The sequence below is a fragment of the Palaemon carinicauda genome, chromosome 39, assembly GCF_036898095.1.
Source record: "Palaemon carinicauda isolate YSFRI2023 chromosome 39, ASM3689809v2, whole genome shotgun sequence".
NCBI classification, from domain to species: Eukaryota; Metazoa; Arthropoda; class Malacostraca; order Decapoda; family Palaemonidae; genus Palaemon; species Palaemon carinicauda.
In genome coordinates this window covers 47,164,922-47,189,343 of record NC_090763.1, presented here as the reverse complement: position 1 = coordinate 47,189,343, position 24,422 = coordinate 47,164,922, and the positions used below count along the sequence as shown (strand labels likewise).

The window sequence follows — 24,422 nt, the reverse complement described above, 5'->3', positions numbered from 1 at the left end:
AGTAACATGTGCTTTTGATAATTCTCTACCAAGTGCTCTAGAAACTTCGCGAAGACCTGGTGAGCGAATGTTATCTTTTTTTTTTATTTCGGGGACAAAGGGTTGTCGGAGCTAGCTGCCTGAAAGAGCCGTCTAATGTGGCGGAGTACAGCGTTCGGGAGAGCGATAATTTTCACCTTTGACGCTTGGCCCAGCCCCCCACTACAAGACTCCGATCCTGGAACCTTCTGGAATTAGACAAATTTCATATAAAAGGTGACATCAAGGTTAAGTTACAGATTCAGGTAGAGAAAGAGAACTGCAACCTGAAGACAGCCTCTTCCCCTCTCCCTCTCTAACGCTCACAATCCAGTGTATTGTTGAAAGTTTTCAGTACCTTATAGTGTGTCCTCTCCTAAGTGACTCTGTGCCCAAAAGCAAATTGTGTGTCGAAAAGATACGTATGACTAAAAGGTGATTTTGAATTCATTGCATTAGGGTGAGCATTGGCATTGTATAACGTTTTTTGTTAAACGGCCCTGTAGGAAGTATAGATTTTGTAACGTGATCTGGTTGTCTATTATTCACTAAGTGTCAAACGTGAACTTTGTATTATTCAGCATTATTTCAAGCTTTTGTATAATTTTCATTGCATTATTTCTTTTCTTAGGTTAAGTTATATTCAGATATAATAGTTCAAGTCAAGTTATTATAGAATTGCAGATCGTAACATTTTTGTCTTGATCTTAGTTTTGTTCAGATTTAATTTTTTGCCGTGAATTATTTTGTTATTGTGTAAATTATTTCAAAGGGTTATAATATATATAGAATATATTTATTTTTGTAAAGGGTGTATTATTCCAATCATCATTATTTGGAACCAGATTCCGCTTGATTCCTGTTAAGAACCACAGTGAGTGAAATGCGTTTTAATAATACTTAAGAGTAATTACCCAGTTTAGTTTTGAGTGTACTTGAGAGACTGCTCCCATTGTTTTAGATATATAAGTACACGGCGGAATCTTTTGTATAAATAATGGAGCTGTAAGCTGTTACCCTAAAGGTTTTCCGGGCTACCTCTTGCCCAGTGGATGTTCAAGGGGTATCAGTTGTGACGTTATCTATCTAATCTTGTTAGTGGTTCAACCAAATACTGATCAGATTAAATAACCGGTTGGTTACCCAGCAAATTCTATTGGTATTCCCTATGTAAGAGAATAGTGGTTTCTAGTAAGCGGTATCAGCACACTGATTATGATGAGTTGTGTAAATATACCCATCCACGTTATCATTCAAGGGATGATTACAATCTTTTCTGTTCTAATTTGCTATAATCTGATCAGTAAAGGTCCATAATAATGAAAGATATCTCTCAACGGTCTTCTTTAAAAACAGGCTAGAATTTGTCATATTTGTCAGTGATTATAATTCTAAGGATCTCTCATTTCTTTAGGACTGTTGTGCTCAGTCATTGTAGGACAAGATGATTTTGTTTCCAAGAAAGTTTGTTGTACTACTCCATTTATCGTGCTAATTAAAGTTTGTTGTGGAGGAAATGTCCCCCTTAAATCTCGATGAAGTCAATGGCAGTTAGGTGACGGATCGAGTTCAAGGCGACAGACAAATTATCTTTTCAGATCATACTCCTGATGCCTGGTGGACGATCCTACTTTAATCGGTATGGATCGGCTGTGGTCATTTGCCTTGTTAGATAGGCACTGTGCATCACAAGGAACTGGCTATCGTTTGATGAATCTAGCAAATGAATCCTCCATGGATTTAGTCAGTTTATGGAAAGACATATTGATCATTTGTTCTATGTAACTAATGGGCGACAATTATTTCCTATCAACAAGGCCAGTAATATTTTGGCAGACAGAGAATCTTTGTCACTGATGACGTTTTGTGTATCTTCTTCAAAGATAACAGGTTACTGATAAGACGTCCAGATAAGATATACTAGATTGACCTCATTTGAAGGAATCTTTTAACTATACAGGAAACTTTATTGATATTTTGATCATAGTTTTCACGATTAAATTAAAGTAGTACTGAATTATTGATTAGAATCTCACTGACAGATCAACTGTAATACTTTTCTCCATCCTGTATACATTATTGACAAATCAGAATAGTTTATAAAATTAGTTATGAATATACTAATTCAAGAAAACTAAAAAATGGTGTAAAGGTGTGGTATCATTCCGTTTAATACCAAATTAGGTAATATAAAAGCATTTCTCTAAACTCTTATCTCGTAGGATTTTAGTGAAATAATAAGACGGACTGTAGTCATTAGTAAGAATTGGCAATAAAGCTAGCTATACTAAGTGCAGTGAGTAATGGATGATAGGGGAGTGCATCTGGTTTTAAATGGTTTAACCCATTGTTGTCACGTCTCCACAGATCCTTTGTCTGCTCTCTCTCTCTCTCTCTCTCTCTCTCTCTCTCTCTCTCTCTCTCTCTCTCTCTCTCTCTCTCTCTCTCTCTCTCTCTACTAAATTGATGTATTTCCAAAATTATTTCTCTTTCTATTTGCCTTTTCTTCCAAGAAGCACCTGTTCATATTGTAGATAACTGCTTTATTTTGGTTATAAAGGTTTCCCCATGGTGAGCTTGAAGTAAAGGAACGATCCATTGTAAGAGTGTGCATGACATAGAGTGGTTAGTGGGAGAGTCTGGCATATGATTGCGGTGGGGCCCACACTCATATTCCCTTTTTATACTGAAAAGACACCTTGAATTTTACCTCAAAGCTGGTGTGGAACAAAAGTTAGAATAATTTCTGATACAATTTCAGGAATACTCCAATTTTTATAAAAACAGAGAGAGAGAGAGAGAGAGAGAGAGAGAGAGAGAGAGAGAGAGAGAGAGAGAGAGAGAGAGAGAGAGAGAAATATGGCATCAGTGGTGAAATCCGTTTAAAACCAATTGCCTTTCCCTGTTGTCCACTTCTTGCTGCGTTGGGAATAGAAACTATGGCGGAATGATAATATTCGTTGAAGGTTCAAGGGCACCAATTTCTGGAAACGAAGTTATGAAGAGGTTGGGCCTATTTAAGGGAAAACATTTAAGCTAACATGAGGATTCCATAGTCCAATTTTGTTTGTTGATGCAATAGCAATGAAATATTCCTGATGATTTAATGAATTTAAAGATATAATTGTAGGTTTCAAGATTTTTCTCAAGAAATTGCCTTATACCCTAGCTTATAATGGCACCATCCAATGACGAAAGTGTCCGTAAGGCGATGTCATAATTGTGGGACAGTTGTACATTTCAAGGGTACAGCCTTCTACTTTTTTATAAGAATGTAGGGATATCGTGGTTAGCCGCACGCCATTTTTTCGTGACCTTAGTCGGTCTTTTAGATAATTTTCATTAAATAGTAAACCAATTGTGGCATTTGTTATTCTAAGACAACACTTTTCTAGTTTTCTGTATCTATTGTTGTCTTCAAGGCTAAAGTTTTGAAGGAAAAGATTTAATCTAATACTGTGCTGCTCCATTTATTCAACTTTTGTCGATAGCTGTTTCAGCCAATAACTAATGTCTGTCATCAGGGTATCCTTATAGAGAAATCTGGATCCTTATATGACAGTGCAGTCACGCTAAATAAAGAAAATCAGAAGCAATGCAAAAACAAGAAATATGAAATTTTTTTAGATAATTTGCTCAGAAATTAATGAAAATTATACTGAAGACATCTGGATCTTCACTGCATCTACAAAATTCCAGTTGGATTCCAAAGACGTTACATTAGAGAAAATTCATGATTCTCAGTGAAGTCACACATCACCAGTTCCTAAGGCTCCAGATAAGTTTTGGAGGCTTGCTGCAAAATGTCCTCTTGTTGTAGGGTAGACCATAGTCTGGTGACACTTGAACATTCAACACAGGCTCTAATACATACTGCTTCAGTAATCACTAGTTGCCCATAGTCATCTTCCTACTGAAATACTTCTTAAGCCCTGTCCACACGATTGAGCACGCCCGAGGGGCAAACAGTGATATCAGGCCACAATAGTTAGTGAAAATTAGGGTTGATGACGTCAGAAACGGGAAAACTAAAGACAGGGATCTGTCAACGCTGTATGATGCCGGACCCCTGTCTGTGGTTTTCCTACTTCTGACGTCATTAACCCTCATTCTTACTAACTATTGTGGTCTGGTATCACTGTTTGCCCGTCGGGCATGCTCGATCGTGTGGACAGGGCTTTAGTCTCTGATATGGAAATTTAATGGTGGCCCCATTATTGAAGGAACTTGAAGTCTCCTGAGAGTTGTCGTCGTGTGGCCAATGTAGTATATATTAAGGGGCTTACACTTTTCGTTTGTTTGAAGACACTGCCATTATATAATTATCGGGATTTCTCTGTAACGAGGGCTTGAGGAATGGGACAGCAATAGAAAGTAATACATTCAGTTTTTTCATTAAAAACTTTAGCCCTGACGACAAAAAAAAAAAGATTCAGAAAACTAGCAAAATGTTGTATTATAGTTATGCCACAAAGGCTATAGTATTTGATGTATATATATATATATATATATATATATATATATATATATATATATATATATATATATATTTATATATATATATATATATATATATATATGTATATACATACATACATATATATATATATATATATATATATATATATATATATAATGTATGTATATATGTACACACACATATATGCATATATATACATATATATATATATATATATATATATATATATATATATATATATATATATATATATATATATATATATATATATGTATATATATACAATATTATATATATATAATATGTATGTGTATATGTATATATCTACACACATATGTGCATATACATACATATACATATATATACAGTATATATATATATATATATATATATATATATATATATATATATATATATATGTATATATATATATATATATGTGTGTGTGTGTGTGTATATAGTATATATATGTGTGTATAAAATTGAAAGCATTATGAATCATTCAATCAGCTAGAGGGAATAAAACATCCATATGATATATAAATCAATCAGCCAAATATAAAAGGAAAAAAAGTCTCTCTCTTCGGGCATATGCTAATTTGCATGGACGTCAACAGAAAGCTGCGAAAGAGGTTAACATCCTCCCTGTTATGTAAACATTTATCTTTTTTCGACTTTGGCTACAACATCTGATGATCAGGAAGAAAATATTTTGCTAGGCCACAATAAATTATATTTGTTATATAGTAGTTATGTGGTAATTAGTTCATCCAATATGTATGTAGTTTTGTGTGTGTGTATATATATATATATATATATATATATATATATATATATATATATATATATATATATATATATATATATATATATGTATATATATATTATCATTATTATCATTGTTATTATTATTATTATTATTATTATTATTATTTTATTATTATTATTATTATTATTATTATTATTATTATTATTATTATTATTTTTATTATTATCATTATCATTATTACTATTATTATTATTATTATTATTATTATTATTATTATTATTAGCTAAGCTACAACCTTAGTTTAGAACACAAGATGCTATAAGCCCAAGGGCTCCAACAGGGAAATAATAGCCCCGTGAGGAAAGGAAATAAGGAAATTAATAAACTAAAAGAGAATTAATGAACAATTAAAATGAAATATTTTAAGAACCGTAACATTATTAAAATATACCTTTCATAAATAAACTATAAAAAGAGCCTTATGTCAGCCCGTTCTGAGCTACTGAGCTACATCACTTTTTCTTTTGGCTCGGTAGAGAGCGGAAGCCTCCTCTCTCTCCTCTCAAGACTGTCATTGGACATTGTAATCATTCTTTCTCTTTTCACATGTGCTTGCTTCTTCTGATCGCCTTCATGCAGACCTGTCCTGGGCGCGAGGGTGCCGCGGCTGGTACCTTTATGTCATCGCTGGATACCAGCCCGCACTCTCTATGTCCTTCATGTAGAGGGGCCTCGTTGTGAGTAGGGTTCGCCCTGTGTAGAGTGCAGGAAGTGGCCTGCCTCCCAATGGGAGAAGTTTGGACGGCGCAGGAAGGAAAAAGGTTAATCGGGATCTTTCTCCCTCAGTGGCGATGAAAGCGCTTTCTTTCCCTCGCACCTCAAACCTCTTTCTAAAGCTCTTTCTCGTTAGTGCTCTTCCGAGGGGCGATCGAGCAGGAGTGCCGACCGCTTGACTCCTTAGCAACTCCGGGGTACTAGGGTGGTAGCTGCTTTCCCTAGGGGAGAAACTTCACCTCCAGCCACCGGGGGAGCCATTTTCCCTTGCAGGTTTGTTGCAGGTATGGCCTTCCTTAGAGGTTTCTGCACCCCCTACGAAGGAAGAGCTAGTGTAACTCCTTCAGCGTGGTGCCAAGAAGGACCCTACTCTGGAGCCCTTAACATCTGCATTGGAGGTCTGCAAAGTTCAGCTGTCGCCTTCTGGACCTTCCAGACAAGGACGAGGCAATCACTCATCTTCGCCCCTTCAACAGCCTCCTGCTGACAACAATCCTTGCCATCTTGGGACATCATCGTCCGTTAACCTTCAGCCTTCTATTTCTCCCCACAGGGATACTTTGGCTGTAGGTGATGATCTTCTAGAGACCAGCACTCCTTCCACCAGCACCCCACGAGGACGAGCTTCACCATCTTCTCATCCTTTGGGACACTCATTTTCTGATCATTGTTCACAATGATCTGAAAATCATCAGGATCGTAGGTCATCACTCTTCGTCCAGAAGGCGTTCTTGCTCTAGAGCTTCACGTTCATGAGACTGTCAATCTCAACACTCTCCTCGGAGGCATTACTCTTCACGAGGAAAAGTCTCGCAATCGCGTTCTGCACAATTACCAGCAACTTAGTCTAGACCTAGGTCCGGATGCTTGAGTTCTAGATCGCGCTGATCTAGATCACGAGGACTAGATCGCACCAATCTAGATCATAAGGACGACGCTCATGTTCGCAAGGACGAAGCTTAGGTTCACAAGGACAATGTTTATGCTCTCGTGGGCACTGTTCGTGAGGACAGTGTTCACGATCGCGAGACAAACGCTCACGTTCGCGAGCTAGGCACTCACGATATTCACGCCATTCTCGATCGAAAGCTAGTTACTCCCGATCACGAACAGTATATTCACAATCACGAACCGCACGTTAACGATCAAGGTCTAGATGTTCCTCGTCTAGAGGTAGAGGTAAGCATATGAGCAGTCCATCAGTGTGTCGCTCCTCAACCTGACCTTCTCCTAAATGACTTCGGACTGAACCTGATCCTGAGACAGACCATTCTTCAGACAAGCGTCCAGCAAAACCACCTCCAGTGCCCTTTGCTTCCTGGGGTTCTTTAGCGCAGTTTTCTCCTACACAATGCTCCACAACGCATCCTGCTGTGATGCGTTCGTCAATGCTTAAAGTTGCCCCTACTCTGAGGCCTTGTTTGCCGACATCGTCCGGCGTAGGCATTCCTCTGAAGCAGCAGAAATGCCCAAGGCTTCTTCCTTCCAGTATGGGTCCTAGTGCTCATGTTATGAGCATTTCACTCCCATTCGGAATGGCAATCCTCATCAACTATCACTTGTGGGAGGATGCCTGCAGCACCTCTGGCAGAGATGGCAGCATCACGGGGTAGATCCTTGGACGATCAAAGTGGTTGCCATAGAGTATCGTGTCCCGTTCATTCAATCTCTCCCTCCTCTGACTCGGGATCCAGTACACTTAGGCTCCTATGCAAAAAGATTCACAAAGGAGCTGGCCCTCAGTGCCGAAGTCCAGACCATGCTGCAGAAGGGAGCTCTCCTAGAGGTTGTGGATGGGTCACCAGGCTTTTACATTCAAATTTTTCTTGTGAAAAAGGTAACTTGAGGCTGGAGACCAGTCATCGATCTCTTCCCCCAAAACAAGTCTGTTCAATGGACTCAGTTCAGGATGCAGACGGCAGACACAGTCATCCAGGTGGTTCGACCAATGGACTTCATGTGCACTTTGGATCTCAAGGACGCATACTTTCAGATTCCAATGTATCTGCCTTCAAGGAAGTATCTCAGATTTATACTCAAGGACAGAATATACCAGTTCAAGGGTTTATGATTCAGTCACGTGACAGCACCTCAGGTCTTTACCAGAGTGTTCGCCCTAGTGTCATCTTGGGCTCACAGGAACGGCATTTGTCTCCTCAGATACCTGGACAATTGGCTGATTCTGGCAGAATTGGAAACAACCCTTCTTTATCACCAAGACATGCTTCTCAAATTTCGTCAGGATCCGGGAGTCTTGATAAATCTTGAGAAGTCATCACTGCTTCCTTCACAGATACTGGTATACCTTGGTATGATAATAGACACAGTCCAACAGAAAGTCTTCCCATAAGACAGAAGAGTACACAGGCTGAAAGAAGTGGCTTCATCCTTCCTCAGACAGGAAGTTCTACCAGCCTATTGTTGGTTGAGTCTGTTAGGTCACCTAACCTTTCTCCTCCATCTAGTTCCAAATGACCACCTCAGGATAAGATCCCTGCAGTGGCAGCTAAATCCCGCGTGGAACCAACACTCAGATCAACCGGACACTCGAGTTCCAATTTCTCAGGAACAAGTGACGGACCTGCTTTGATGGGTGGCACACGAAAATCTTCACAAAGGTCAAGATCTTCTCGTCCCTCCTCCGGACTTGATGCTCTTTACAGATACATCAAAAGAGGCACTTTCTGCATCACACGATCTCCAGCCTCTGGTCAGAGTCAGAAAAGTACCAGCACAAAAATCTCCTAGAGATGAGAGCAGCGTACCTAGCACTTTATCAGTTCCGACAGTTGCTGGCAGGCCACTCAGTGGTGATGATGAGCAACAACAGCACAGTAGTGGCTTTCATAAACAAACAAGATGGTACCTTTTTGCAGCCTCTATGGCCTAAGCCATCTTGCAGTAAAGATTCTCAGATGGTCAGAAGAATATTCAGTGTTCCTATCAGCCCGCTTCATTCCAGGCAAGATGAATGTGCTTGTGGACAATCTGAGCAGAGCTACTCAGATAATAGGCTCCAAATGGTCTTTGAATCCTCTGATAGCCAACAAAGTCCTTACTTTGCGGGGTTCCCCGACTGTAGACCTGTTCGCAACATCTCTGAACAGCAAGCATCCGCTGTACTGTTCTCCAGTTCCGCACCCTCAGGCTCTATGGCAAGATGGATTTCAACAACGGTGGGACAACATCGATATGTACGCCTTTCCTCCCAGTTTGTCTGATGAGAAGGTTGCTCAACAAGACTAGAGCATCCAAAAACCTAATGATGACCCTTGTAACTCTCCTATGGCATCATGCAGAGTGGTTCCTGGACCTCCTGCAACTACTAGTAGATCTACCGAGAAAACTCCCTCCACAACCAGACCTACTCAAACAACCACACGCAAACATTTTCCTCAGAACCGTGCAGTCGCTTCGACTTTACACCTAGAGGCTATCCAGCGTCTCCTCTCTCAGAAGGGCTTTTCACAACAAGTTGCTGAAAGAATGTCCAGATACTTGCATAAGTCCTCAGCCTCTGTGTACCAGGCAAAAAGGACAGTCTTCTGTGGTTGATGTTGTGGAAGGAGTATCTCCTTTATGCCGCTATCCTTGTAATAGAGGAGTTCCTTGTATAACATCCGGAGGAAAAGCTCCTTTCAGTCTCGGCTGTGAAAGACTATTGCTCACCCTTGAGCCTCGCCCTTAAGCTGAAAGGAGTGGACATTTCCTCTTCGTTGGAGCTTTCTTTACTCATACGGAGTTATGAGATCAGTTGCCCTCAGTCAGTAATTAGGCCTCCTCCCTGGAATGTGGTTCGCATTTTGGGACCTCCCTATGAACCACTACGCCATGCAACTGACCGAAACCTCACTTTGAAGACAGTGTTCCTGCTCGCTTTAGCCTTGGCAAAGAGAGTCTGTGAACTTCATGGCCTCTCATATGACATTGTCCATTCAAGGGTATAGGGGGGAAGTGACACTCAGCTTTGTCCCTGAATTCATTGCCAATAATAAAAATCCAGAGGTTACTGGACCCTAAATGCGGGCCCTTTCAGATTATGAGTCCACGTTCTGTAACCAATGACCCAGATCAATTGATACTATGCCCAGTGAGGAGTTTGAGATATTATCTGAAACACTGCAGCAACACAGCCCAGACTAACATCTCTTTTTGTTAGCTCTGGAAGGGTTAAGAGGAGGATTATTAAAAACGCTATTTCATCCTGGATACACCCAGTGATTGAAAGAGCTCTAGTCCCTGATCCTCCTCTGGCTCGACAACCTAAAACCCATGTCAGTGGCATCAGTACGTCCCTGGCATCCAAACGCAACTTTTCCGTGTTACAGGTATTACAGGCGGGCATGTGGAAACATCAAGATACATTTACAGCCCACTATTTGAAAGACGTGATCCACAGGAGACTCGATATGTTTACTATCGGTCCTGTGGTGGTTGCTCAACAAGTGGGACAAGTAGCAGTTGGTTGAGGGCATTAGTTACCCGGGTTAAGATTGGGATGAATGAGAGTAGGTCTGGCTTTTCCTTTCTTCATCTTCCCCTCCCTTGTGGTAAAGCACAATGGGTCCCCACTGCAAGCTGGCTCCAACTTCTGCAGGTAATCATCATTTCTCTTGTGTAGCCTAGTATAGTCATAAATTTATGTACTGTCCATGCCCTCGTTGCTTCCCGCTAAGTAAGCAATGGGAAATGTCTTTGCTAATTCCTATATAAACTCAGAATGTGTTCACACAAGACGCACATAGCTCTCATGACAATGAATTGCTCAGGCTGCTGTTATACCCACTTAGTATATTTTAGCGATGTGTTAAAGTTTTCCTTAGACTACAGTCATATACTGTGCTAGGTAAAACCGGGTCGATGCCCATGCCAGAATAAGGACTTCCACCCGCCTAAGAGTGAGCCATCCACATAAATAACGTAAAGTTTGTTAATGTGGGAACAAATGGCAGTCTCAGATAATTCATATTTTTCCTTAACTAATACAAACCTATAGTTATTTACATAAATTGACCCGCAATCACCTGTCCCCCAGAAGTCCTGCCTGCAATCAAAAGTGACATAGCTTGCTTGCTTAGATTGTCCAGCCCTTTTGGCTGGACACGGGCTCTTGCGTTGGCACCCCGTCTTGACATAGTTCACAGCTGTGAGAGTATGGAGGTGGCTGGGTACCCCCCAGCCACCACCGGCCTACCCGCCCAAGCGGTTAGGCAGGGTTGCCACCTCGCACTTTTAGTCTAATGGCTACCTTCCAGTTCCACCGAAAGATAATCCACATAAATAACTATAGCTTTGTGTTAGTTAGGGAAATAACAAATTATCTCCGAATTTGTCAGCTTTATATAGTTTATATATGAAATATCTGTTTGGATGTTCTTACTGTTTTTGGAATATTTTATTTAATTTTGTTCATTATTTCTCATATTGTTTATTTATTTCCTTATTCCTTTCCTTACTGGGCTATCTGTTGGAGCCCTTGGGCTTATATTATCTTGCTTTTCGAACTAGAGTTGTAGCTTAGCCAGTAATATTAAGAAAAATGATGATGATGATGATGATAATAATAATAATAATAATAATAATAATAATAATTATTATTATTATTATTATTATTATTATTATTATCTTCTTATTACTTTTTTACATATTATTATTTTTATTATTATCATTATTATTATTTTATTATGATGATGATGATGATTATGATTATTATTATTATTATTATTATTATCATCAAAAGTTTAGTTATAATCATAGTTGAAAAAGCAGGATGTTGTAAGTCCAAGAATTCTAAAAGGGAAAATAGCCTAGTGAGGAAAAGAAATAAGGAAATAAATAAACTACAAGAGAAGTAATGAACCATTAAAATAAGATATTTTAAGAGCAGCAACAACATTAAAATGAATCTTTTATATATAAAGTATAAAAACTCAAACAAAAAAACAAGAGGAAGAGAAATAAGATAGAATAGCGTATCCGAGTGCATCCTCAAGCAAGATAACTCCAAAAATAATATATTTTAAGAGCAGCAACAACATTAAAATGAATCTTTCATATATAAAGTATAAAAACTTAAACAAAAAAGAGGAAGAGAAATAAGATAGAATAGTGTGCCTGAGTGCATCCTCAAGAAAGATAACTGCACTTATACTTGAAGCCCAATAATTCTGTTTACGCTCTCTGCTTGCTGATGATGGTTCTATCAAAACGTTTGGTCACGCCCTAGCTCTTCTTTCTATACCTCGCTAATTTCTTATAGATTTTTGTCCCTACGGAATCCCCGTTCCTAATTATGGCTCCAAGAAAACTGTTTATATACAGAGGGTTAATCGTTGATGGAAAAGGAATACGTTGATGCCTGATCTTTTGTTTTCCGTTTAATCTTTTTTTCACGAGTTGGGACTTTTCTTATCAGTGGTTTAACTCTACCTATGAAAGATATCGCGTGAAACAAAATATTTCTGAAGGTATTGTATCGTTACAAGAGGAAATTCCATTTGATAAAGAGGCTTGATTTTTGCTTTAACAATGGTGAAGCCTCTCCTCATAAAATGAATTTTTTTTTCTTTTTTTTTTAAACTATTGTTAGGTTTTGCTTTTTGCCATACAGGATTTTATTGATTAATGGGCCGAGAGAATGGATGAACATACTATTGTTAGGTCTTGCTTTTTGCCATACAGAATTTTATTGATTAATGGACCGAGAGAATGGATGAACATACTATTGTTAGGTTTTGCTTTTTTCCATACATAATTTAATTGATTAATGGGTCGAGAGAATGGATGAACATACTATTGTTAGGTTTTGCCTTTTGCCATACAGAATTGTATTGATTAATGGGCCGAGAGAATGGATGAACATACTATTGTTAGGTTTTGCTTTTTGCCATACAGAATTGTATTGATTAATGGGCCGAGAGAATGGATGAACATACTATTGTTAGGTCTTGCTTTTTGCCATACAGAATTTTATTGATTAATGGACCGAGAGAATGGATGAACATACTATTGTTAGGTTTTGCTTTTTTCCATACATAATTTAATTGATTAATGGGTCGAGAGAATGGATGAACATACTATTGTTAGGTCTTGCTTTTTGCCATACGGAATTGTATTGATTAATGGGTCGAGAGAATGGATGAACATACTATTGTTAGGTCTTGCTTTTTGCCATACGGAATTGTATTGATTAATGGGCCGAGAGAATGGATGAACATACTATTGTTAGGTTTTGCTTTTTTCCATACATAATTTAATTGATTAATGGGTCGAGAGAATGGATGAACATACTATTGTTAGGTCTTGCTTTTTGCCATACAGAATTTTATTGATTAATGGACCGAGAGAATGGATGAACATACTATTGTTAGGTTTTGCTTTTTTCCATACATAATTTAATTGATTAATGGGTCGAGAGAATGGATGAACATACTATTGTTAGGTTTTGCTTTTTGCCATACAGAATTGTATTGATTAATGGGCCGAGAGATTGGATGAACATACTCTTGTTAGGTTTTGCTTTTTGCCATACAGAATTGTATTGATTAATGGGCCGAGAGAATGGATGAACATACTATTGTTAGGTTTTGCTTTTTGCCATACAGAATTGTATTGATTAATGGGCCGAGAGAATGGATGAACATACTATTGTTAGGTTTTGCTTTTTGCCATACAGAATTGTATTGATTAATGGGCCGAGAGAATGGATGAACATTCTCTTGTTAGGTTTTGTTTTTTGCCAAACAGAATTGTATTGATTAATGGGCCGAGAGAATGGATGAACATACTCTTGTTAGGTTTTGCTTTTTGCCAAACAGAATTGTATTGATTAATGGGCCGAGAGATTGGATGAACATACTCTTGTTAGGTTTTGCTTTTTGCCATACAGAATTGTATTGATTAATGGGCCGAGAGAATGGATGAACATACTATTGTTAGGTTTTGCTTTTTGCCATACAGAATTGTATTGATTAATGTGCCGAGAGAATGGATGAACATACTATTGTTGGGTTTTGCTTTTTGCCATACAGAATTGTATTGATTAATGTGCCGAGAGAATGGATGAACATACTATTGTTGGGTTTTGCTTTTTGCCATACAGAATTGTATTGATTAATGGGCCGAGGGAATGGATGAACATACTATTGTTAGGTTTTGCTTTTTGCCATACAGAATTTTATTGATTAATGGGCCGAGAGAATGGATGAACATACTATTGTTAGGTTTTGCTTTTTGCCATACAGAATTGTATTGATTAATGGGCCGAGAGAATGGATGAACATACTATTGTTAGGTTTTGCTTTTTGCCATACAGAATTTCATTGATTAATGGGCCGAGAGAATGGATGAACATGGGATATAATGAATGAGTGTATCATGTTTATGTTTCGGGACAAATCTGTCATTGTAGGAAAAGGAACGTGTTTTCGGTGTTGGTTACTATCATTGTTAGGATGCCATTGTTTAGAATAAAATGATTGTGTTATTTTGATATTTCCCAGGTGAAAGATGTCCACTGTTTTAGTAATGTCATGTTGAACGACAAAATAGCCGTAGTTCTTATGATGCCAATTTATAACATTAAATGACAAGTCAACCAGATTATTATTATTATTATTATTATTATTATTATTATTATTATTATTATTAGATGCTAAGCTACAACCCTAGTTTGAAAAGCAGGATGCTATAAACCCAGAGGCCCCAACAGGGAAAATAGCCCAGTGAGGAAAGGAAACAAGGATGAATAAAATATTTTAAGAACAGTGACATTAAAATAAATATTTCCTATATAGACTATAAAAACTTTAACAGAACAAGAGGAAGAGAAATTAGATAGGATAGTGTGTCCGAGTGCATCCTCAAGCAAGATAACTCCAAAAATAAAATATTTTAAGAGCAGCAACAACATTAAAATGAATCGTTCATATATAAAGTATAAAAACTTAAAAAAAGAGGAAGAGAAATAAATTAGAATAGTGTGTCCGAGTGCATCCTCAAGCAAGATAACTCCACTCATACATGAAGCCCAATCATTCTGTTTACACTCTCTGCTTGCTGATGATGGTTCTATCAAAACGTTTGGTCACGCCCTAGCTCTTCTTTCTATACCTCGCTAATTTCTTATAGATTTTTGTCCCTACGGAACCATAATTAGGAACGGGGAGTTCCTAATTATGGCTCCGAGAAAATTGTTTATATACAGAGGGTTAATCGTTGATGGAAAAGGAATACGTTGATGCCTGATCTTTTGTTTTCCGTTTAATCTTTTTTTCACGAGTTGGGCCTTTTCTTATCAGTGGTTTAAATCTACCTGTGAAAGATATCGCGTGAAACAAAATATTTCTGAAGGTACTGTATCGTTACAAGAGGAAATTCCATTTGATAAAGAGATTTGATTTTTGTTTTAACAATGGTGAAGAAGTCTCTCCTCCTCATAAAATGATTTTTTTTTTTTTTTTTTTTTTAACTATTGTTAGGTTTTACTTTTTGCCATACAGGATTTTATTGATTAATGGGCCGAGAGAATGGATGAACATACTATTGCTAGGTCTTGCTTTTTACCATACAGAATTTTAACGATTAATGGGCCAAGGGAATGGATGAACATACTATTGTTAGGTTTTGCTTTTTGCCATACATAATTTCATTGATTAGTGGGCCGAGAGAATGGATGAACATACTATTGTTAGGTTTTGCTTTTTGCCATACAGAATTTCATTGATTAATGGGCCGAGAGAAAGGATGAACATGCGATATAATGAATGAATGTATCATGTTTATGTTTCGGGACAAATCTGTCATTGTAGGAAAAGGAACGTGTTTTCGGCGTTGGTTACTATGATTGTTGTGATGCCATTGTTTAGAATAAAATGATTCTGTTATTTTGATATTTCCCAGGTGAAAGATGTCCACTGTTTTAGTAACGTCATGTTGAACGACAAAATAACCACAGTTCTTATGATGCCAATTTGTAATATCAATTGACAAGTCAACCAGATTATTATTATTATTATTATTATTATTATTATTATTATTATTATTATTAAATGCTAAGCTACAACCCTAGTTTGAAAAGCGGGATGCTATAAACCCAGTGGCCCCGACAGGGAAAATACCCCAGTGAGGAAAGGAAACAAGGATGAAAAAAATATTTTAAGAACAGTGACATTAAACTAAATATTTCCTATATAAGACTATAAAAACTTTAATAGAATAAGAGGAAGAGAAATTAGATAGGATAGTGTGCCCGAGTGTACCCTCAAGCAAGAGAACTCTAACCGAAAACAGTGGAAGACCAGATAGCAGGATCACTAAAATTTAAGAATCCACTGCGTACGTTATTCCAACCAAGACTGGCTTGTAACTTTTATTATTGTTATAATGCTAAATGTTGTTTTTGATTATGGTGGCCTTAAACCAGCACGAACTTTTGCTCTTAGATCAACTCTTCGATAGATGTGATGCAATATGTCAGACTATTCGAATTAATCAGAGATAAGGAAGCAAACCTCAATTGAGCCTCTACCAGAAGACAATAAGCTGATTATGATTATTGTGGTAGAGAGAGAGAGAGAGAGAGAGAGAGAGAGAGAGAGAGAGAGAGAGAGAGAGAGAGAGAGAGAGAGAGAGAGAGAATCAACATTCCAAAAATAATTTCCCGTCGAAAAAGACGTGAAAAAGTCAGACATCTTAGAATACCAGCTCTTGATTTTACCTTTTAGTTCACATGCTTTCCTACGACTTCATCAATCATACCGCGTCGAAGGTGTATATACAGTATATATATATATACATATATATATATATATATATATATATATATATATGTATATATATATATATACATATATATATATATATATATATATATATATATATATATATATATAAAGTCTTGTTGTACTGTAGATGTTGGGATTGAGAAGGATTGAAAAGGTTAGGAATGCGGAGATATAGTTGATTGTAAAAGCGTTTTGTTTTGATTGCGAGGAGATATTGGAGGGTGATATGATAGTACAAAAAATAACTCGAATCTATTACCAGCTTTTTGCACTCATTACCCTTCCATGCTGCGATGCGACTTGTCTCTTCTCCCTTCTTGTCATCATCTGTCATACTTACTCCAAAATGCTTCTGCCATACATACTAGCATTTATCCCTTTCGCCCCCAAAGGACGTACCGGTACGTTCTTGCAAAACACTCTTAATTACATGTTTTTACATATTTTTGATAATTTTATGAGAAACTTCAGGCATTTTCCAAAAGAATGAGACCATATTGGCTTATTCTTGTTTACATTCACTCTTGATTTTCTTCACTTGCAGATATTTTCAAACTCCCTGACCAACTTTTACAGTTTTTCTTCTTTTCCCGATCAGCGCAGTATCATATGCAAGAATTAGACATTCCACATCCTATTCACAAATAATTTTTCTATCACACATATTTGTACCTACACCCACTATTATTATTATTATTATTATTATTATTATTACTTGCCAAGCTACAACCCTAGTTGGAAAAGCAAGATGCTATAAGCCCAAGGGCTCCAATAGGGAAAAATAGCCCAGTGAGGAAATGAAATAAGGAAATAAATAAATGATGAGAATAAATTAACAATAAATTTTAAAAACAGTAACAACGTCAAAACAGATATGTCCTATATAAACTATTAACAACGTCAAAAACAGGTGTCATATATAAACTATAAAAAAAACTCATGTTATCCTGGTCAACATAAAAACATTTGCTCCAACTTTGAACTTTTGAAGTTCTACTGATTCAACTACCCGATTAGGAAGATCAAGTTCTGGTTCAGGTGGGATCCGCCCCTCCCCCCCCCCCTTCCCCCCATCTGCATGGACCAAAACGCAGTGACTCCATATATAAAATGTTGAACATCTATGGAAATATGATACCCCTGTCTTAGACCGAATTTTTACTCCACACCATTCCGTTTCCTGCATACATACATACTTATATCACATGCTTCCCTTCGATCATTAAAAGTTCAATTTTTTTTCGACAAACTGTCGTCTATACCAAACATTCTGAATACCCTTCATATTACTTCTCTATTTATTCTTTCTTTATTTTTTTTCTTTTTGGTTTATGTATATCACACAACTCTTCCTGTTTCTTTTCTAACTTCTCCCACACCAGTCATATGGAAAACGCTTGATCCACATACCCTCTGCTTGCTTTCCAATGTCAGTACCTCTGTCACCTACCTTTATTTTCCATAAATATTCTACCATACCCCTCCCCTGTTATATCGAATAATGCTGTACCTCTGTGATTTTGAACCTTCATAAAAGAAACATTTTCTCATTCCTGTGGGATCTTTCCTTATAAACTTTATCAGTCACTCAATCACACTATTACCACTATTCTGTAGAATTTCTCTTGTAATCACACCAACTCTTTTTGTCTTTATGTTTACAAACATCATAATGACCTTTCTTACATCCTCATCAGTCACTTCACAAGAATTCTCAACCATACTAACCCTTTCAAGTTTATCATTATTCAGTTCTGTTACTCGCCTATTTTCCACTTTAAAGAAACCCTCATCAACCCAGGCCTGCATTGATGTCCGACAGCATCTCTCCGCTTTTATCTTTTATTCTGAGATCCATTTGTTCAATAACCTTTTTCTGTAGTTACTTTTTTGAAAACCTTATTATCCCTGAGTTTCTATTCACCCTTTTTCGAACTTTTTTTCTTGTCACCCTTTTCGCTCTCAATTTACCCTTGGCTACCTTATCCATCATCTTGTATGCTTGCACTGCTTTTCTCTTTATCTTGCAACTACTCCTAAAATAGTATTTTATCCTCCATCAAGCCTTTTAACTCTTCATACCATCACTTATTAATTTTTTATTTCCTTTCCTATCCTTCACTACCTCCAAAACCCCCTGCTGACTCCATGACCCTATGAAAGATTTAAAAACACTATCTTATCCTTCCTACTCCATTCTTTAACCTCAGACTACAGTTCATCAATCTTTTCCTTATATGTTCTTTACACTTTACTCTCCTCCAACCCACTTATTATAATAACATTTACAACTTTCTTATTTCATGAGTCTTTTGACAGTGACAATTTAACAGGAAATTAACATTATATGATATGAAATGTTAAATACTTTTAACGAACAAGGTAAAAGGACAGTGGAGGTCCTGTAGAGAGTGGGGTTCCCCTGCTGTATGGGACCGGAAAAGTAGCCATCAAAGTAAAGTAAGTAAGTAACCACATTTTTACACATTCGTCTCCAATTCATATCTGCCTAAACTTTTGCTTCAACCAAATAATAATCTGATATACCTCCAGCCACTCCACTCTTCATCACATTCATCAACTTGCCCTTCCATCTACATTATGCTCACACATAATATAGCCAACTGTTATCCTCACAGATTTCAATTTCCCAAATATATTCATTATGTTCTTCAGAAATTACGCTTCCAAAAATGCAACTTCTTTCCGAACATATATCTGGAACTCTCTCTTTTCTCATTTATTATTATTATTATTATTATTATTATTATTACTTGCTAAGCCACAACCCTAGTTGGAAAACCATGATGCTATAAGCCCAGGGGCTCCAACAGGAAAAATAGCTCAGTGAGGAAAGGAAAAAAGGAAAATAAAATATTTCAAGAAGAGTAACAACTATAAATATCTCCTATATAAACTATGAAAACTAACAAAACAAGAGGAAGAGAAATGAGATAGGAGAGTGTACCCGAGTGTACTCTCAAGCAAGGAACACCATAACCTGCCAACAACACCCATTTCTCTGTTATATACTTTCAAATTCAGATCTCTTAGTACAATCACACTCTTTGCATTCAGATTTCTAAGCACAAACATACTTTCATCTTGACATCATATGTTTTAACGCGCTTTTACTTCTTTTACGAATGGCATGCAACTGTCTTATTACAAGCGTTCCCCGCCACTTTTGAATCATTTATATCCCAAATTATCTGTGCCCAACACTAAACCTAATTCAGATATTTGTTAAAGGAATAGATCTGCTTTCTCTTTGACAAAAATATTGCTTCAAAAAAAAAAAAAAAAAAAAAAAAAAAGTCCTTGAAATCGAGTTACGGGCAAAATTCAGGACTCATTTATTAAAAATGAAAATGACAATGAAAGCTAGAATTATTGTTATTCAATAAAGCTACAAACAAACAGATAGTGGTACACATATGGGCGCCTGGAGGGCCTAAGATAGCATTTTCCACATAAAAGATATTTTCATTTTGCTAATAAAACAAATAGAAAATTTCATTTTGCTAATAAAACAAATAGAAAATTTCATTTTGCTAATAACACAAATAGAAAATTTCATTTTGCTAATAAAACAAATAGAAAATTTCATTTTGCTAATAAAACAAATAGAAAATTTCATTTTGCTAATAACACAAATAGAAAATTTCATTTTGCTAATAAAACAAATAGAAAATTTCATTTTGCTAATAAAACAAATAGAAAATTTCATTTTGCTAATAAAACAAATAGAAAATTTCATTTTGCTAATAACACAAATAGAAAATTTCATTTTGCTAATAAAACAAATAGAAAATTTCATTTTGCTAATAAAACAAATAGAAAATTTCATTTTGCTAATAAAACAAATAGAAAATTTCATTTTGCTAATAAAACAAATAGAAAATTTCATTTTGCTAATAAAACAAATAGAAAATTTCATTTTGCTAATAAAACAAATAGAAAATTTCATTTTGCTAATAAAACAAATAGAAAATTTCATTTTGCTAATAAAACAAATAGAAAATTTCATTTTGCTAATAAAACAAATAGAAAATTTCATTTTGCTAATAAAACAAATAGCAAAATTTCATTTTGCTAATAAAACAAATAGAAAATTTTATTTTGCTAATAAAACAAATAGAAAATTTCATTTTGCCAATAAAGCAAATAGAAAATATCATTTTGCTAATAAAACAAATAGAAAATTTCCTTTTGCTAATAAAAAAATAGAAAATTTCATTTTGCTAATAAAACAAATAGCAGAATCGTTGATCTCTCTCCGGATCGACCTCAGAATCGAATAAAGTCTCCTGGCATTGCTCCACAAAAGCTATTGAAATTCATCAACAACTCTGAGATGCGTCGTCAGCATTCAGACGGAGAAATTATAGAACAGACACGAGTAAACACATACTCGAGAAAGAATTCAATTCATGTCTATTGTTTGCGTTACGATATATAACAGTGAACCAGCTTGACGAACTGAAATAGAAATTGAATATATAGTTTCACAGGAGAATGAATATGAGGAAAAACGTTGGCTGGAAATTATTCGACTACGTACAGGCTGACATAAGTCTTTTTTTATTGACGAACTAGAATAGAAATTGAATATATAGTTTCACCGGAGAATGAATATAAGGAAAAACGTTGGCTGGAAATTATTCGACTACGTACAGGCTGACATAAGTCTTTTTATAGTTTATATTTGACATATCTGTTTTGACGTTGTTACTGTTTGTAGAATGAATTTATTGTTAATTTGTTCTCATCATTTATTTAGTAACTTATTTCCTTTCCTCACAGGGCTATTTTTCCCTGTTAGAGCCTTTGGGCGTATAGCATCTTGGTTTTCCAACTAGGGTTGTAGCTTGGCTAGTAATAATAATAACGATAATAATAGAAATGGAAAATACCTATTGGATATCTGAATAATGCGGCATACGACACAAACAAAATTGTTTACAAATAGATCAAGAGATAAGTTAACATTAAGTTAACATTAATCTATCAAAAGTTAAATTACCTGAATCACGTCTCGATTACGCTAATGTCTGTTTTCATATTTGATTTCGAAGCTATTTTTTAATGAAACTTTCTATTATCATCATTCAAGAATCTATTTTTTTTTCTAATTCATTTGAGTTTTTTTTTTTACTCTTTTTATACGGTTTTATTTGTAACTTCTTTATTATTTTTTTATGCTGACTACTACTACTACTACTACTACTACTACTACTACTACTACTAATGATAATAATAATAATAATAATAATAATAATAATAATAATAATAATAATAATAATAATAATAATAATAATAATGATTTCAATGCAGGAATAGTGAAGAAAAAAAAACAGCACTTGAAAACCTTTAGCGAAAGCTATCCATTGACACAAACAATTTAGAAAACAAAACAAAATGAAAACATTACCTAGAATTAATAAGATGGAGACAATTCTTCAAAGAGTCGAATCTTTTGGACAAATACTATCCACTTCAATATCCAACTCGGCACTTTCGATTGTCACTTGAGTGCCACCTGGCTACTCGCTACCCCCCAGAGAGGCACCGTAAACTGGCTTGTGCACCACCTCACTGAGAGGGTCCGGGTATACTGGCACCTTGCGATGAATGCCATGACTACTCATTCTCAGGCTGATAAAAGTTCCACATTATCTCTTGTTAGTGGGACATCGGACACGTTGTTTTCCTTAGTTTTTTTAAGGATTGTGGAGTTTGTCGAGTCTATTTTCTCTTCTTGGGGTTCAGAGGCGTTCTTCATTAACGATGTTATGAAGTTATTAATATAATAAAATGTAGATAATACAGGCGGTGATATCGGTGTGTTACTCAGGGTTCCTTCAATTGTAGAGTCTCTCTCTCTCTCTCTCTCTCTCTCTCTCTCTCAAAACAGGCTGTGATATCAGTGTTACTCAGGGTTCCTTCAATTGTATAGTCTCTCTCTCTCTCTCTCTCTCTCTCTCTCTCAATACAGGTTGTGATATCATTGTTACTCAGGGTTCCTTCAGTTGTAGAATCTCTCTCTCTCTCTCTCTCTCTCTCTCTCTCTCTCTCTCAATACAGGCTGTGATATCAGTGTTACTCAGGGTTCCTTCAATTGTAGTCTCTCTCTCTCTCTCTCTCTCTCTCTCTCTCAATACAGGCTGTGATATCAGTGTTACTCAGGGTTCCTTCAATTATAGTCTCTCTCTCTCTCTCTCTCTCTCTCTCTCTCTCTCTCTCAATACAGGCTGTGATATCAGTGTTACTCATGGTTCCTTCAATTGTAGAGTCTCTCTCTCTCTCTCTCTCTCTCTCTCTCTCTCTCAATACAGTCTGTGATATCAGTGTTACTCATGGTTCCCTCAATTGTAGAGTCTCTCTCTCTCTCTCTCTCTCTCTCTCTCTCAATACAGGCTGTGATATTAGTATTATTCAGGGTTCCTTCAATTGTACTCTCTCTCTCTCTCTCTCTCTCTCTCTCTCTCTCAATACAGGCTGTGATATCATTGTTACTCATGGTTCCCTCAATTGTAGAGTCTCTCTCTCTCTCTCTCTCTCTCTCTCTCTCTCAATACAGGCTGTGATATTAGTATTATTCAGGGTTCCTTCAATTGTACTCTCTCTCTCTCTCTCTCTCTCTCTCTCTCTCTCTCTCTCAATACAGGCTGTGATATCATTGTTACTCATGGTTCCCTCAATTGTAGAGTCTCTCTCTCTCTCTCTCTCTCTCTCTCTCTCTCTCTCTCTTTTATATTCATAATTATAGTTTTAATGCTACACATATCACCTAGCCATCACGCTCGATAACTTTCATTTTATAATATTTACGGAAAATTTAGACATCTTATTCATTAAAAGTCAATGCGTAATTAAGCACTTGGTCCTTATCGTGTTTACCTTAAAATAACATCTATCCACCAGATAAATTATTTGTGAAACTTAAATTTAACGCTAGGAAGAAATCTAATCTGAAGGCTTTCAAAAAATAATCTGCATTAATTGCATTGCTTACGAGAGCAACAGTTCCTCATGCTCGGCATTAAAAAATTATTATTATTATTATTATTATTATTATTATTATTATTATTATTATTATTATTATTATTATGTGTTGTTGTTGTTGTTGTTGTTGCTATTATTATTATTATTATTATTATTATTATTATTATTATTATTATTATTATGATTGTTATTATTATTATTATTATTATTATTATTATTATTATTATTATTATTATTATTACTTGTTGTGCTAGATAGTATATTCTACTCGTCAATAGAAGGCATTGCTTGCAGTAGTCGTAAGTGCATGCCATTTAACCTCGTACATTTGTGTAATATTAGATGCAAACGATTTATCAAAAAAAAAAAAAAAAAAAAAAAAAAAAAAAAAAAAAAAAATCAAATATTAACAATTCCATTATAAACAATTTCTGCATCTTCAATTTTGTCCTGTAATTTACATACCTTCGTCAGTAATAGCATCATTAAGATATTTCTTTAATTCCACGATTCTTCTCAAAACACATCAAATTGGTGATAGGCGAACGGACTCTTGTAGCGGGGGCTTGGCATGAACCAAAAAACCTTT

At 36.0% G+C, this 24,422-nt stretch overlaps 1 protein-coding gene across 1 annotated transcript in view; it reads right to left on the bottom strand.

Moving 5' to 3' along the window:
- Positions 1-22,467, bottom strand: part of LOC137631166 (probable G-protein coupled receptor AH9.1) — a 31,497-nt gene extending 9,030 nt beyond the window's left edge. Inside the window, exon 1 of the mRNA XM_068362878.1 lies at positions 22,260-22,467. The gene's annotated coding sequence lies outside the window, so the exon portion shown is untranslated. The remainder of the gene's footprint in view (positions 1-22,259) is intronic.
- Between the last annotated feature and the right edge of the window lie 1,955 nt (positions 22,468-24,422).